Raw genomic sequence first — 11,619 nt, forward strand, 5'->3', positions numbered from 1 at the left:
AAATGGAACCAGAGCCTTAGCATGCACTTAAACTTCAAGCATGTGGTTAAATCCTAGGGATCTAAGGAGATTTCCAAGCTCTACTCCAATCCACAGCAGCTAAAGGGCTGCTTAGTTTCTTTTCATGCCTTTGAAAGTATCCCACTAAATTCATGGCTAAATTTAAAACATAGGTTTAAAGCCTGTTCTGCTAAATCAGGAATTAAAAACAGCAGAGTGAGAAAAACTGACTTCYCTATGTGCCAAGAAAGATATAACTTTCAGCAGGGTTTTTGCAGCGCAGCTCTTGTGYAGAGAGCCCCTTGGTTCACCCCAAGCAGATGCACAAGCGAGTTAACTGCTCTGAATGCAGCTTGGAGAATGTCCCTGGCATGTGATATTCCCTTCCTCGAGCAATAACGTCACTTGGGATCAAGAGGAGATCACATGGTAGGAGATCTCAGGATCAAAWAAAAAAGCTAAGGGTAAAAAATAAAATAAAAATAAAAAGCACCTCAGTCTGTCAGCCCTGGGCAAAGAAAGATTTTTTCCATACTTACATAAAGTTTTGTCCAGCCAGCCTAGCCTAGTCCACTTCAGACAGCACTTTCAGCAGCCCAGTAGAGACCACGATGTCATTATGAACTAATGATAAATGCATGTACAGAATGTGGATATCTGAATTAATTTCTAGTTAGGTCTGTCTATTACCGAGCCTCCTACAGTGTTTTCTGCTAAAGCACAAAATAGCTTCTGCCAGCGACACAGCCACTTTTCCTCAATCCAAGCAGATGGTGCAATGAGAGCTGCATTCAGCATTAACTCAGTGTATTATTGTTACAGTTGATTAATACCTGAATGTTCTGTAAAGAYATAAACTATGATTATGTCTATATATGCTGCATGTTTATATACAACATTTACAAGAGATGCATTTTCCTCAGAATGAGCCGTCAATTATGAAGTATTTATATGTTCTGTTTACAAAGGCTTTTGTAACCAACACTTGAAACACTTAAGGTGTTAAGAGCTTAAAACTATTGATTCAATTAGTTCAGCCATCTTCAGAAGACCATCCTGTACTATTTTTTCCTAGATTGCAGTTGTGATTTGCAGCTTTATTCTTCCTCCTCTGCCGTGACCCTGATCCTGATGCCTGAGCTCAGCACTCCCATGCATTTCAGAAAAACATCCCTATGAACTGCCTGCAGAAAAAAGATTCTTAACATTACAAATGTGTTCAGGCTTTTCCTCCCCACGCTGGACTTTGAAACCTGCTCAGGTTGGTGAGGATGGAGGCAAGCTTAGTGTTAAATATATAAGATTGCCACTCACARCACTAGGGATGCAGGAACCATGAGGCCAAAGATGACCTGAAGCCACCTTCACATCCTTAGAGTTATGACTAGGTGAAGTAATCCGCAGCTTCATCACAGAAGATGCCTTGTGGGGCAGAGAAGAGTCAGGTGAAGCATTGCTCTTTAGGGCCCCAGCTCAGCCCAGCATGCACAAGCTCTGGGGTCTTGCAGCCTCCCTTGAGTAGGAGCCTGCACAAATCACCTCCCTGAGCTGTCCCCTCGTTGCAGTGTCTTCACGCTGCAATGCCAACCCCTTGGCAGCAGGAGGTTGTGTCTGCACACAAGCTGTGCAGAGCACAGCAGACCTCAGGTGCTCATCCACAAGAGGAGAGCAGCTAAATACTCATCAACAGAGGAAACAATTAACATCCATTCCCTCTCCTCGGCTGCCTCCCTCTTCTTTAAATCAAGCCTGAGGTACCACACTTTCCTCTCACCTGTGCTTTTCCCACCAAATCATCATTTTATGGCTTGCATTGACATTTGGCTTTGGAGACACAAGGCAAAAAAGCAGTGATCCAACTGTTCAGAGCAAGAGATGGAAGGTTCAGAGTTGGCAAGAAAGACAGCCAAACCAGAATATTACTTAGGAGAGGGTAATAAATAACTAAAGCAATGTTCATGCAAGCTTTAATGGTTTTTTATTGCCAATGAATATGCATCTTAAAGAACAATGGGGAGAAGGGCCAGATAACAAGAGCCAAATCCAGCTCCTACTGATGCCCACCATCTCCTGAAAAATGAGGCACAGGAGCATAAGAGGCAGCTTTAGAAGAGCTGGATGATTCAGACAGTTCTTTATTGTCCAAATAATAAAATAAGATCTTGAATAATGAGAAAAATCACAGCAAGCAGAGACTAAATCTTGAAGAAAGTACTTCAACCCTGCGGAGAAAGAGAAGAGCAAAGAAAGGAGCTCCACTTAAGGTCCATCCTAACTTCAAGTCTTCCCTTTTCTACCTGACAGTTCCTAGCACCAAGAKGGGATACAGCAGAACAAAACCATAAGGGCTCCCTCACAAGGTGTTGCCTAGYGAGGACATTAGAGTGCAAACGCCATTCCCTAGGCTGACTTTGAGTTTTAGTACTTCCCTTCACCTCCGTGTGCCTCTGCTCCCTGCCATGACTTTGAGAGTTGGCCACTATCTCCGGATGCTCTRCAGAGCTCTGGGCACAAAGGGATTCCCACTTATTTACTAGGATCTTTCTAGACTCCGAGCCCTTTGTAAGCCATCGGTGCAGCAACTGCTCTAAGAGCCTATCCAGTTTCTGCCTTTCTTCCCTCAGGCTTTGTAACTCTAATTCTAACTCTTYTTCATCTTGCAGAACAACATACATGGATGCTTTTAAATGTGGGCAGGGTTGTCCAATAACCCAAGCATTGTCCAGCATTTAATACAACTCTAGCAGTAGTAATAACAGCCCTGCAAGCAAAGAAAAGCATTTGCACATGCAGCCAGCTTCTAATCAAAAGCACACGTGCTATCCAACAGGGCAAGCTCTATGCAGATCTAACAAGCCAGTCATTTGAGGAAAGTGTTTAGAAAGTGTTTATAAAAAAAAAAGATAGTTTAAACACTTAATTTGGTACCTATGGCTAACAAACCCATTGGCAGTTCTACTCTGCATGGGAGGACATTTGTTCTACAACTTCCCCACTCACTTTTTTACTTTGCTTTGAGTCAGTGATGGGAAGCAAAGAAGCACTAGAATGTTGGGCAGGACTGCTAAAGCTCTGCTTTCTTCTCTGAAACCCAGCCAGGCACTTGCAGTCCCTGGAACAGAAGTAAAACCTCAGCTGAGTGACATCAACCTAAACAAGTGTTGTCCAAGCCAAAGCCCCAGAAAAGGCACGGGGGGGGGAGTGGGGGAAGAGACTGCTGTGATGCTGGTAGAGGAGCTGCAGAGTAATGCAGGGAGGTGGCACATRCCTATCAGTTCCCAGTCACTGCAGGACACTCCACAGAGAGCAGCAGATCTCAGGAAAGAGCGAGAAAGCAGCATCAAGACCATGAAGCTTCTACATTCCCAAACACAGAGCTCCAGGCTCACTAGAGTTAGACACAAACACCAAGCTCCCTTACCTTAACAGCTCAAACCCCAACAGAAGTGAGAATAAACATATACACCACTTTCCACTAAATAAACATCCCCTCTACCTGCTCAAGGTTTATTCCTCAGATGAGGTGAATCAGATTAGTGCCTTGATGGGAGAGGTCCTGCCTCTGCTTGCCTTCTTTTAAGGAGGCTCAAGGCAGAGGGGCTTGTAAGCAGGTGAATCCTAAGTGGGTAAATCAGAGGTTTCAGCTGGCAGGCTTTGTGGAGAGGGTTAGCAGCTAATCTGATAGCTAACTGCTTTTATTGCATGAAAATATTTTATGTTATGGAGTGTGGACCAAAGGCTGCAGAGGGGCAGCTGAAAGCCCCCTGAATCCAGRGTACTCTTAGAGTAAAATCCAGGCTTAAAGAGATCTAGAACCTTTGCATATTACTATTAAACTACAGTTTTGTATGAGTTTCTCATCTTTTACACTTTTACRCTAACAAGAATCTCATTAAAAAAGGAAAGGAGGGAAATACATRCATACATGTCCAGTTCAAAGAAGCTTGCAGTGTGTATATGCTAACATATTACTTCTGCGTGTGCTTTCCAAACATGTAAGAGATAAACATTTTTTTTTTTTTTCATAAAAATGGGAACAGTAAAGTGCAGAGGTTAAGCAGGTTGCAGGGGATGGAAGGCGCGAACTGAAATTTATGCCACATAGGAACTGCCTTTTCCCAAATTCACATACAAAAACTGCTCTTTGGAGCTCTTATAATTGCCTTCATACATGAATAATAATAGCTTACCTTTAAAAAAATCTGTATTATTCTTTTGATAGTGTTGCAGTGTTCTTGAAAAATGGATGTTATTTATTTGATTGTCCCCTGAAGATTCTTTTATCTTTTATCGCTGTCTATTGTGTAAATTTGTGTTCAGAGAATTTTTTAAATGTTGAATTATTCACTTGATTGACCTTAATGGCTTCTCCTGAAACACCTCAATATGGTGCAATTATTATCAATATAAGGAAGCCTAATAAAAATGTGGAAAAATAACTGCAACTGAATTATCACAAGGGGAAGGCTAATATTCTAACTACTAAAACATTAGTAGTTAAGAAAGTTAAGATAAGGCTAATAAAGACTTGTGCTTCAGGGCTTTGTAAAAAGGGTTAGGAAGTAATTATTTTAAATACTTTCTTCAGTGTTACGTAATTTAACTCTCGTTATTAAAGAAGCAGTTTTCAAAGGCAATGAAAGATGGAGCTAGGAACCAGATGAGTTTTTAAAAATTTAAGTTAGATTTAAGCTAGTTCTCATCTTGCTTCAATGCGTTCAAAAAAAAAAAAAAAAATCTAGACACTTATTTGCATCTGTCAACTCCTATGATAAAATATTTTTTCTTTCCAAAATGTCAATTTGTTGAAACTGAAGCATTTTGCTGTAATGTGTGAGCATGCAGTTCTGTTTCTGACGTTCCCCTGTACTTTAGTCTAACGCTCTGAGATAGCTTCATCTATAATTTATTCAGCTCCCCTGATGAATTAAAGCAATTTCTGTTGCTCCCTCTCTTTAAATACAGGAAGGACAGAAAAGGGCCATTCACCATGCGTGGGAAAATAACACTGGGCTGCTGAGACCGAAGTTCTGCTCCGCAGATCGACTCCGATGAAAACAGTGTTTAGGGGCAGTTCACACAACCTCACTGGGCACCACTGCTCATTTTCTCCTGCTGGCTTCTCTGTGTGGTCCAGCACATGGAAAGGAGTCGATGCGTGTGTGAAGCAGAATAAGAAATTTCAATACCTCTCTTTTCACAGACACTTTCTTCCAGGCCTGCCATGCTACCTGCTACCAAAGGAACATGCTTCCTACCTTCATGCTCCTTGTGTGCAATACCCCTTTTTGTATTTTCATGTATTAATGCTTTTTTTAACCTCCTGCTTTTGTATATTGTTTTTTTTCATACTAGTAGCAACAGTTATATATTGGGAAGGAGAACTTTCTGTTTGAGTCTTTCTTCATATCATTAATGTCCTTTTGGCCCAGCTCCTTCTATATGTGTATTAGCACTCCAAAATCTTCTTTGCTATCCATCCATCCTTCCTTTACCTGTCATCCTATCTAGTTATCACTCTGATTACATTGATGATGCCAGTTTTAACCTCACCAGAGAACCTTCTTGGACTGGATTCATATAGTCCTTTCCTCACTTCTTCTTCCTCTCATGGGTTTAAGGCCTCATCTTTACAATAACTTCAGCACACCTTCTGCTTCTCAAAAACCCCACAGTAAACACTACCCCAGAATCTTAAACGTTCTATGTGCAACACAGGAGCTGCTGCATCTTGCTCCATTGCCCTCTGAAGCAGTGGTGGACTGTGATAACCTTAATAAGCTCTTGAAGAGTAACGTAGGTGGTTTCTGATGGAAGAAACCTGTACCATGAATAATTGAGAATACATCTCAGCAGCTTTTTATAAAATGAGTAGAAGCATTCAGACTGCCCCTGTAACACAACACACCAAGTACTCAACACAGACAGCTGCTGAAGTGAAATAAGAAGCCCTGGTAATTAAGAACAGCCAGTGGAGAGCAGCAGATCGAGTTGTCACAGATGATGCAGCCTCTACTTTATGGAAGCTCCCAGCCCTTCTTCCCCCGGATTTTCCACCCTGCTGCACAGTGTGGACAGAATGGCTTCAATTAAGACAGCTTTGCTGTGTTTGCAAACGAGAGCTGAGCCAAGACTACTTGCCTTTGAAACTGGGCTCCCCTCGTGTGTGTGCAGAGAACATGTATTCTCGTGGAGGGAGAAGTGGGATCAGAACAAGAAGAATCCAGTAGCATTCCTGCATCTGTGCTTTGTGTTCATGTTCTTGCCTTATGGACACATTGTCTTGACCTCACAGCTTCAGTGATGTATTAGATGCTTATGCATATTAAATAGCTCTGTGGTGCCTTGGAACAATAAGTCTTCATTCATCAAGTGTTTTTGCGCTAATTCTTGCTCATCCTTCATGTCTTGAACAGCAGTAGTGTGTATCTGTGGGTTTGGCTCATTTCTTTTCCTTTTCAGTGAAAACATCATAAGCTATAGGGTGGGAAAGAAACTCAGCATCCATGCTCAAAGACCTCCCACTCATAAAATAGCACCTAATTTACAGTGATTCCATTTTCTGTTTGTAGCTGTTGACTGATCCCAGTGTTTTGGGAGGAAACAAGATGAAAATGGTCCAGGGGGGCATAGCACTCACCAGAAGAAGGTGTTACAGTCAAATAAATCATGACGGGAAAAGACATTTTTTTTCCCTACACATCCTCACAAAAGGATTGCGTTGGGTTCTTCCTTTCTTTGGATACTTTGCATCAAGCTGTGGAATATGGCGAAGGAGGATTTTATTCACTTTGTTTGCCAGCTGTGCTGAGTTGAAAACTGCTGCTGTTGAAAATCTCATCCAGAAACCATAAACTCAGGGTTGTGTCCTTAAAAGTAACTTTTCRAGTTTCCACTTTATTTAACCTCTCAATAGCTAACATATCAAATCTGTTCCATTTAAAGGACTAAACACTTCTCTTAAATGTCACCCTGCAGCACTGAAGACCCAGTTCTGGGATGCGATACTCCAGCTGTCTATAGTGTGCTTAAAGATAACATTGCCACGCTAAAGACTCTGGAGTCGGGACTCAATTAGCTCTTTTGTTTGCAGTGAATGAAGCAGAGGAGAAGATGGATTGTTTTTTGTTTTGTTTTGTTTCCTTCAGAGTTACAAAAAATGAAAAAAAAGATCTGTTTATGGCAATAAATTAGGTAGTGTTAAGTCTGCAAACACATGAGGAAAGAGGAGGAAATAGCAGCATGATGCTATTTTTGCAGTCACAATTTCATTGAAATGAGCATGCTTGGAAATTATTCAGAAAGCATGCTGAAATAAAAGCAAAAGCAGACCAAGCCAGGACTGATTTCAATTATGGGGACAAGGGAGACAAGACACGTACTGAAATTGCTCATGAGCGCTCTCTTATTTGCAAGGCTGGACCTTCTTGCCCTGCCAGTGGCATTCCCGACCCCTGCACTTGCCCGTGCTCCTCTGCTTTTGCTAAATGGCTRATGTGACACATGACTGTCACAGGTATGTGACATTCTGCTGCAYGGAACTGCACTGAGTAACCTGCTGGGTCATTCTTTTTACCTTGATGTCTCCTGAAGCAGAGGGTTATTTCATCTCTCCCCCGCTGCCTGTGGGAAGGTGCTGAAACAGAGTGAAGGTAACACAGCTTTCCACCTCTTGAGCAACCTGGGTCCATGATGAGGGCCTTCAACTATTAGAATTTCTTGTCCCTGATCATCTCTTGCCCTGAGATATTATTTTCCTCACTGTGCTGTAACATCTGCCTTTGTTTGTGACCAGCACCAGCATCTTTAATTCGGCACGAATGAGTGAGGAAGGAGTCATGGGAGGCAAGGACCAGGCAGGGATGGAGAGAAGTCCATGGACCCCTAGGACTGGCTCAGAGCTTCCCCAGACTATGGGAGCTCAGGGAAGTAAACTGGCTGAACCCATGACAAAATCCCATCCTTACAGTGATGGCCACTCTGTTTCCTGGTTGACTCACTGATCTTTGGGTTGGTGGATGGGAGCCAGGAGCAGCAGCAATGAGAAGAAAACAGGAATGTGACATTGAGAAAAGCAGGGAGCTAGAAGTCCTCTGTGCCTGTAGGACTTCCCCAAGCTTCACACAAGCTGAGTGGGAAAACTCAAGCCAGGAAGCTCTGCCATATCTTGGGAACTGGAGATGCAGTGGTAACACAGTAGAGAAAGGGATACCAAACCAGTAAAACAAACACATTATCAACTTCAACAATTTTACTCCCTAACTTATCTAAATCCGCGATGGAAGAATAATAGTAAGATTCCTTCTATGCACAAAAATATCATGATAGTTATAAAAAAAAATAGTTTCCTACCAGAGCAGAAGAGCCCTGAAAGCCACTGGAGCCATGCTGCTAAATATGGAGCTTGGTCAGTCATCTCCCATGTGCTGTTGAAGTAGCACTCAAAGGTACAGGGAGTGAGTTTTAAAGGGACTCTCCACTTTCCTCTTCTGCAAATGGAATCAAGATGTTGTTGTCATYATTATTAATATTATTACTATTATTTTTCAGACAGCATGCAAATGTTAATACAGTTCCTTCGTAGCTGCCTGCAAAATAATATATGTGCATTTAAGAGCCAGAACAAGCTGTTCTTGAAACTGAACTGATGCTTGGTGATACTTTTCAACTTATCCCAAGGGAAAATATGTCTAAGCTAAATGTATTTCTCTCATTCAGCATCATTATATCTTAATAGCACTTTGCATTTAAATCCACTCAAGGTGGCACCTAGGTCATCAGAGCCCTTGTTGACCTTGAAGAGGCAGAATGTGTCAGTCGCAGCTCAGGAGGGTGCTTTCAAATGCCTGTCTGCTGCTTATTACAAATACAGTATGTATCACATTATGGCCCCTGGCATGAATAATGTGGAGCAACCAAAAATACAATCACCATGGTAACAGCTTCACAATGACATGAAGGCTGGATGGAAAAAGGGAAGACCTGGGAAGAGGTCAGGTCCATGTAGATGGTGTTTTGGAGGTAAACAGAGTGTCAGGTGTTGACCTTCTATCATGCAGAGTGCAATGCAACTAGAAGATGATGGCTGAACTCTGTAGCTGACTAAGGCCACTCTCCTCTCATATTCCTGTTCAAAGGATGGAATTGGGTTGTCCTGAGGTGCAGTTCAGCACTTGAAGCCACTCCAGGTTCAAACCTCAAGAAATAGCCCTTTTTCCTTCTACAACTTGGGACCCTTGTGTAGACAGGGCGATCCCAGTCAAGTCTTGTAACATCTTTGCAAAACCCAAGATCAATGCATAGTTGTGGTTAGTATTTCCTGTTTTTATATTGCTCTTTCAGCTTAGCACAAGTAATGAACATCACGCCATTAGCCTGTTCTTTGGCTCTTTCTGAAGACAAGGCATCCAGCTGGGATTGCCTGAAGTTCCAACCAATTCATTGTGGGATTCTTTCTGTAGTTAACTAATCCTTAGTTATTTCACTTCAGGGATTTTCTTCAAGGTTATTTGTTAGCTTTCATTTGTTAGATTTCATAGAATCCTTTGGAAAAAAAAATCTTCTAGCCTGGGGGTTCTTCACAAACAGGGTGTTATTTCACATCAGCTCTTTGATAGCCTGAACCATCAGGCATTGTTTCTGGTYTTCAAACAACTAGCTGAAACAATAACGCTCCCCCTGACAGGTATTAAAATAAACATGCAAGTCATTTGTGATAAAATTCTGCTATGACTAGAACTTGTGCTCGTGTTTCCAAATTCCCTGTACCTTTCAGTATTCACATGAGAACTTCTCATTGTCAAATGCAGCAAATCATACTTGATTTTTAAGGGATTCTTGGATAATTTTGAAGAATATTTGCCAGTTACCTGTATTCTTTAGGACAAAGCACTACATTGCTTCTGCTCCCATCCATCTATAATCCCTGTTGGTGCAGAAAAGCATTAGGAAGTGAGTGAGCACCAATTGTAAACACTGCTTCGGAGAGTACTTGATCTAAAGAGGACACTCCATCAGCTTGTGTTAGGAGAAGGGGGGACTGGCCAGAAGAGCTCTTGGCACTCTCTTTAATGAATAAGAATCCCATTTCATTTTGGCAACAACCTTTGTTTCCTTAAACTGAGCTGTATGGAGACAGTTCTACTTTTTTCAAGGTTTTCAACTATGACTTCTTTCTGTTTGTGTGCAGTGCTGATCAAGAAGGGATATTCCTATCTGCAATCTATTAGAGGATTAGAAAGCTCCTGGAGTACWTGCAGCTGAATTATGTCTTCACGAGGACCATTGACATAAGGAACAGGGGTCTGCTGAGCCAAGTGGAGTCCTTGTTTCTCCATGTAGAATTGATCCACTTCTCTGGAAGGGAACTTGCAATTACATTATAATTGACTGGGTTGCCATTTTGTTATTGGCTTATGTTAAGGAAAGGCAAGGGCTGGGCAGAGTACTAGACTGAAGTTCTAGGTAACTAGGACTGCAATTTTCACAAGGAGACAAAGTTAATCCAAGCTAGGCTTGATGCTTGTGACAGTAAACTATTACCAGTAACAAATTTTTGGGCATGCTTGGAAATGGATGTATGGAACATAGATGTAAGTCAATAGCCTTTTTTTAGGATAAATGCAAAAGAGTTGCCTTTCTATTGTATATAAATTGAAGAAGTGCCTACGCAAAGACTGCTTGCAGATTCAGTATCAGCTCTAAAATAATCTGGAACTGAGGTTCAACACTCCAAACACCTCATTCCTCACAAAGAAGATAAGAAACAGGAGGTGATGTATATGCACTCAACCCTGAAAATACTTGAGATATTAGACTTTTTCTACTATTCTCAATGATACAGTATTAACATTTAGAGACCGTATTGGAGATGAAACTCCTCTTATGATTTGTAATGTATTTTCCAGAGACAGTCTTTTCTACCAGCTAAACAGACAATATATGAGATTTCCTTTTCTGAACAGATGATTCCCCTCTCCTGGTACCTTAACTTCTGATCACGAGTCCTGGCCACRAGCTCACCCCTAACTGGACGAGCTAATTGTCCTGGTAGGTTTGCCCATCTGGACAAGAACCCCACAGCAAGGCAGTCAGGAATGTCCTATTACAAGCTGCCATGGCAGGTTTGTGTGTGCTTAGCCAAGCAAAGTAATATCGCCTCTTTGCACTCCGTTCAGGTAAGTCTATTTTCCTTGAAACAACTCTACCACTGCTCTCATATGGCTGTGAGTTATTAGCCCATGGAAGTCCAGATACATCATTCCAAGCATTAGTCCTGGCATGGTGGAATAGGACACTTTATCACTAGAAGTTCAACATTCTGGAGCAAACATCCCTCGGCTTTTAGTGGCTGTCATTCTTCCATTACTCACTGCAAATGGGGGAACAACAAATGAAAGTCTCTCTTCCTTTTCTTGCAGCATTACAGTAGATGGGCAAAGATAGCCAAGGCAATAATTTGTAGGATACATGGCTTAACTTAGAGATCTCTGTGCTGTAGCTCCTTATAACTTATTCATGATTCATTACTCTTTCTGGGTTGAAAATTGAGAGAAGGCCATTAACTAGAATGCATATTTATTCAAGACTAAGCAGATATTTTAGAAATGAGGCTGCAGA

The 11,619-nt window shown here is 41.7% G+C and overlaps 1 long non-coding RNA gene across 1 annotated transcript; it reads right to left on the reverse strand.

The window, feature by feature from the left end:
- Positions 1 to 2,053: 2,053 nt before the first annotated feature.
- On the reverse strand, positions 2,054 to 3,559 carry LOC112950952. Its single transcript, XR_003250099.1, has 3 exons — positions 3,497 to 3,559; positions 3,001 to 3,112; positions 2,054 to 2,222 (listed from the first exon to the last, which is right to left on the reverse strand). It is a non-coding gene; the product is annotated as an uncharacterized LOC112950952 (long non-coding RNA).
- Between the last annotated feature and the right edge of the window lie 8,060 nt (positions 3,560 to 11,619).

This window comes from Nothoprocta perdicaria, unplaced genomic scaffold, assembly GCF_003342845.1.
Source record: "Nothoprocta perdicaria isolate Ctin4 unplaced genomic scaffold, notPer1 scaffold_33, whole genome shotgun sequence".
Lineage (NCBI taxonomy): Eukaryota > Metazoa > Chordata > Aves > Tinamiformes > Tinamidae > Nothoprocta > Nothoprocta perdicaria.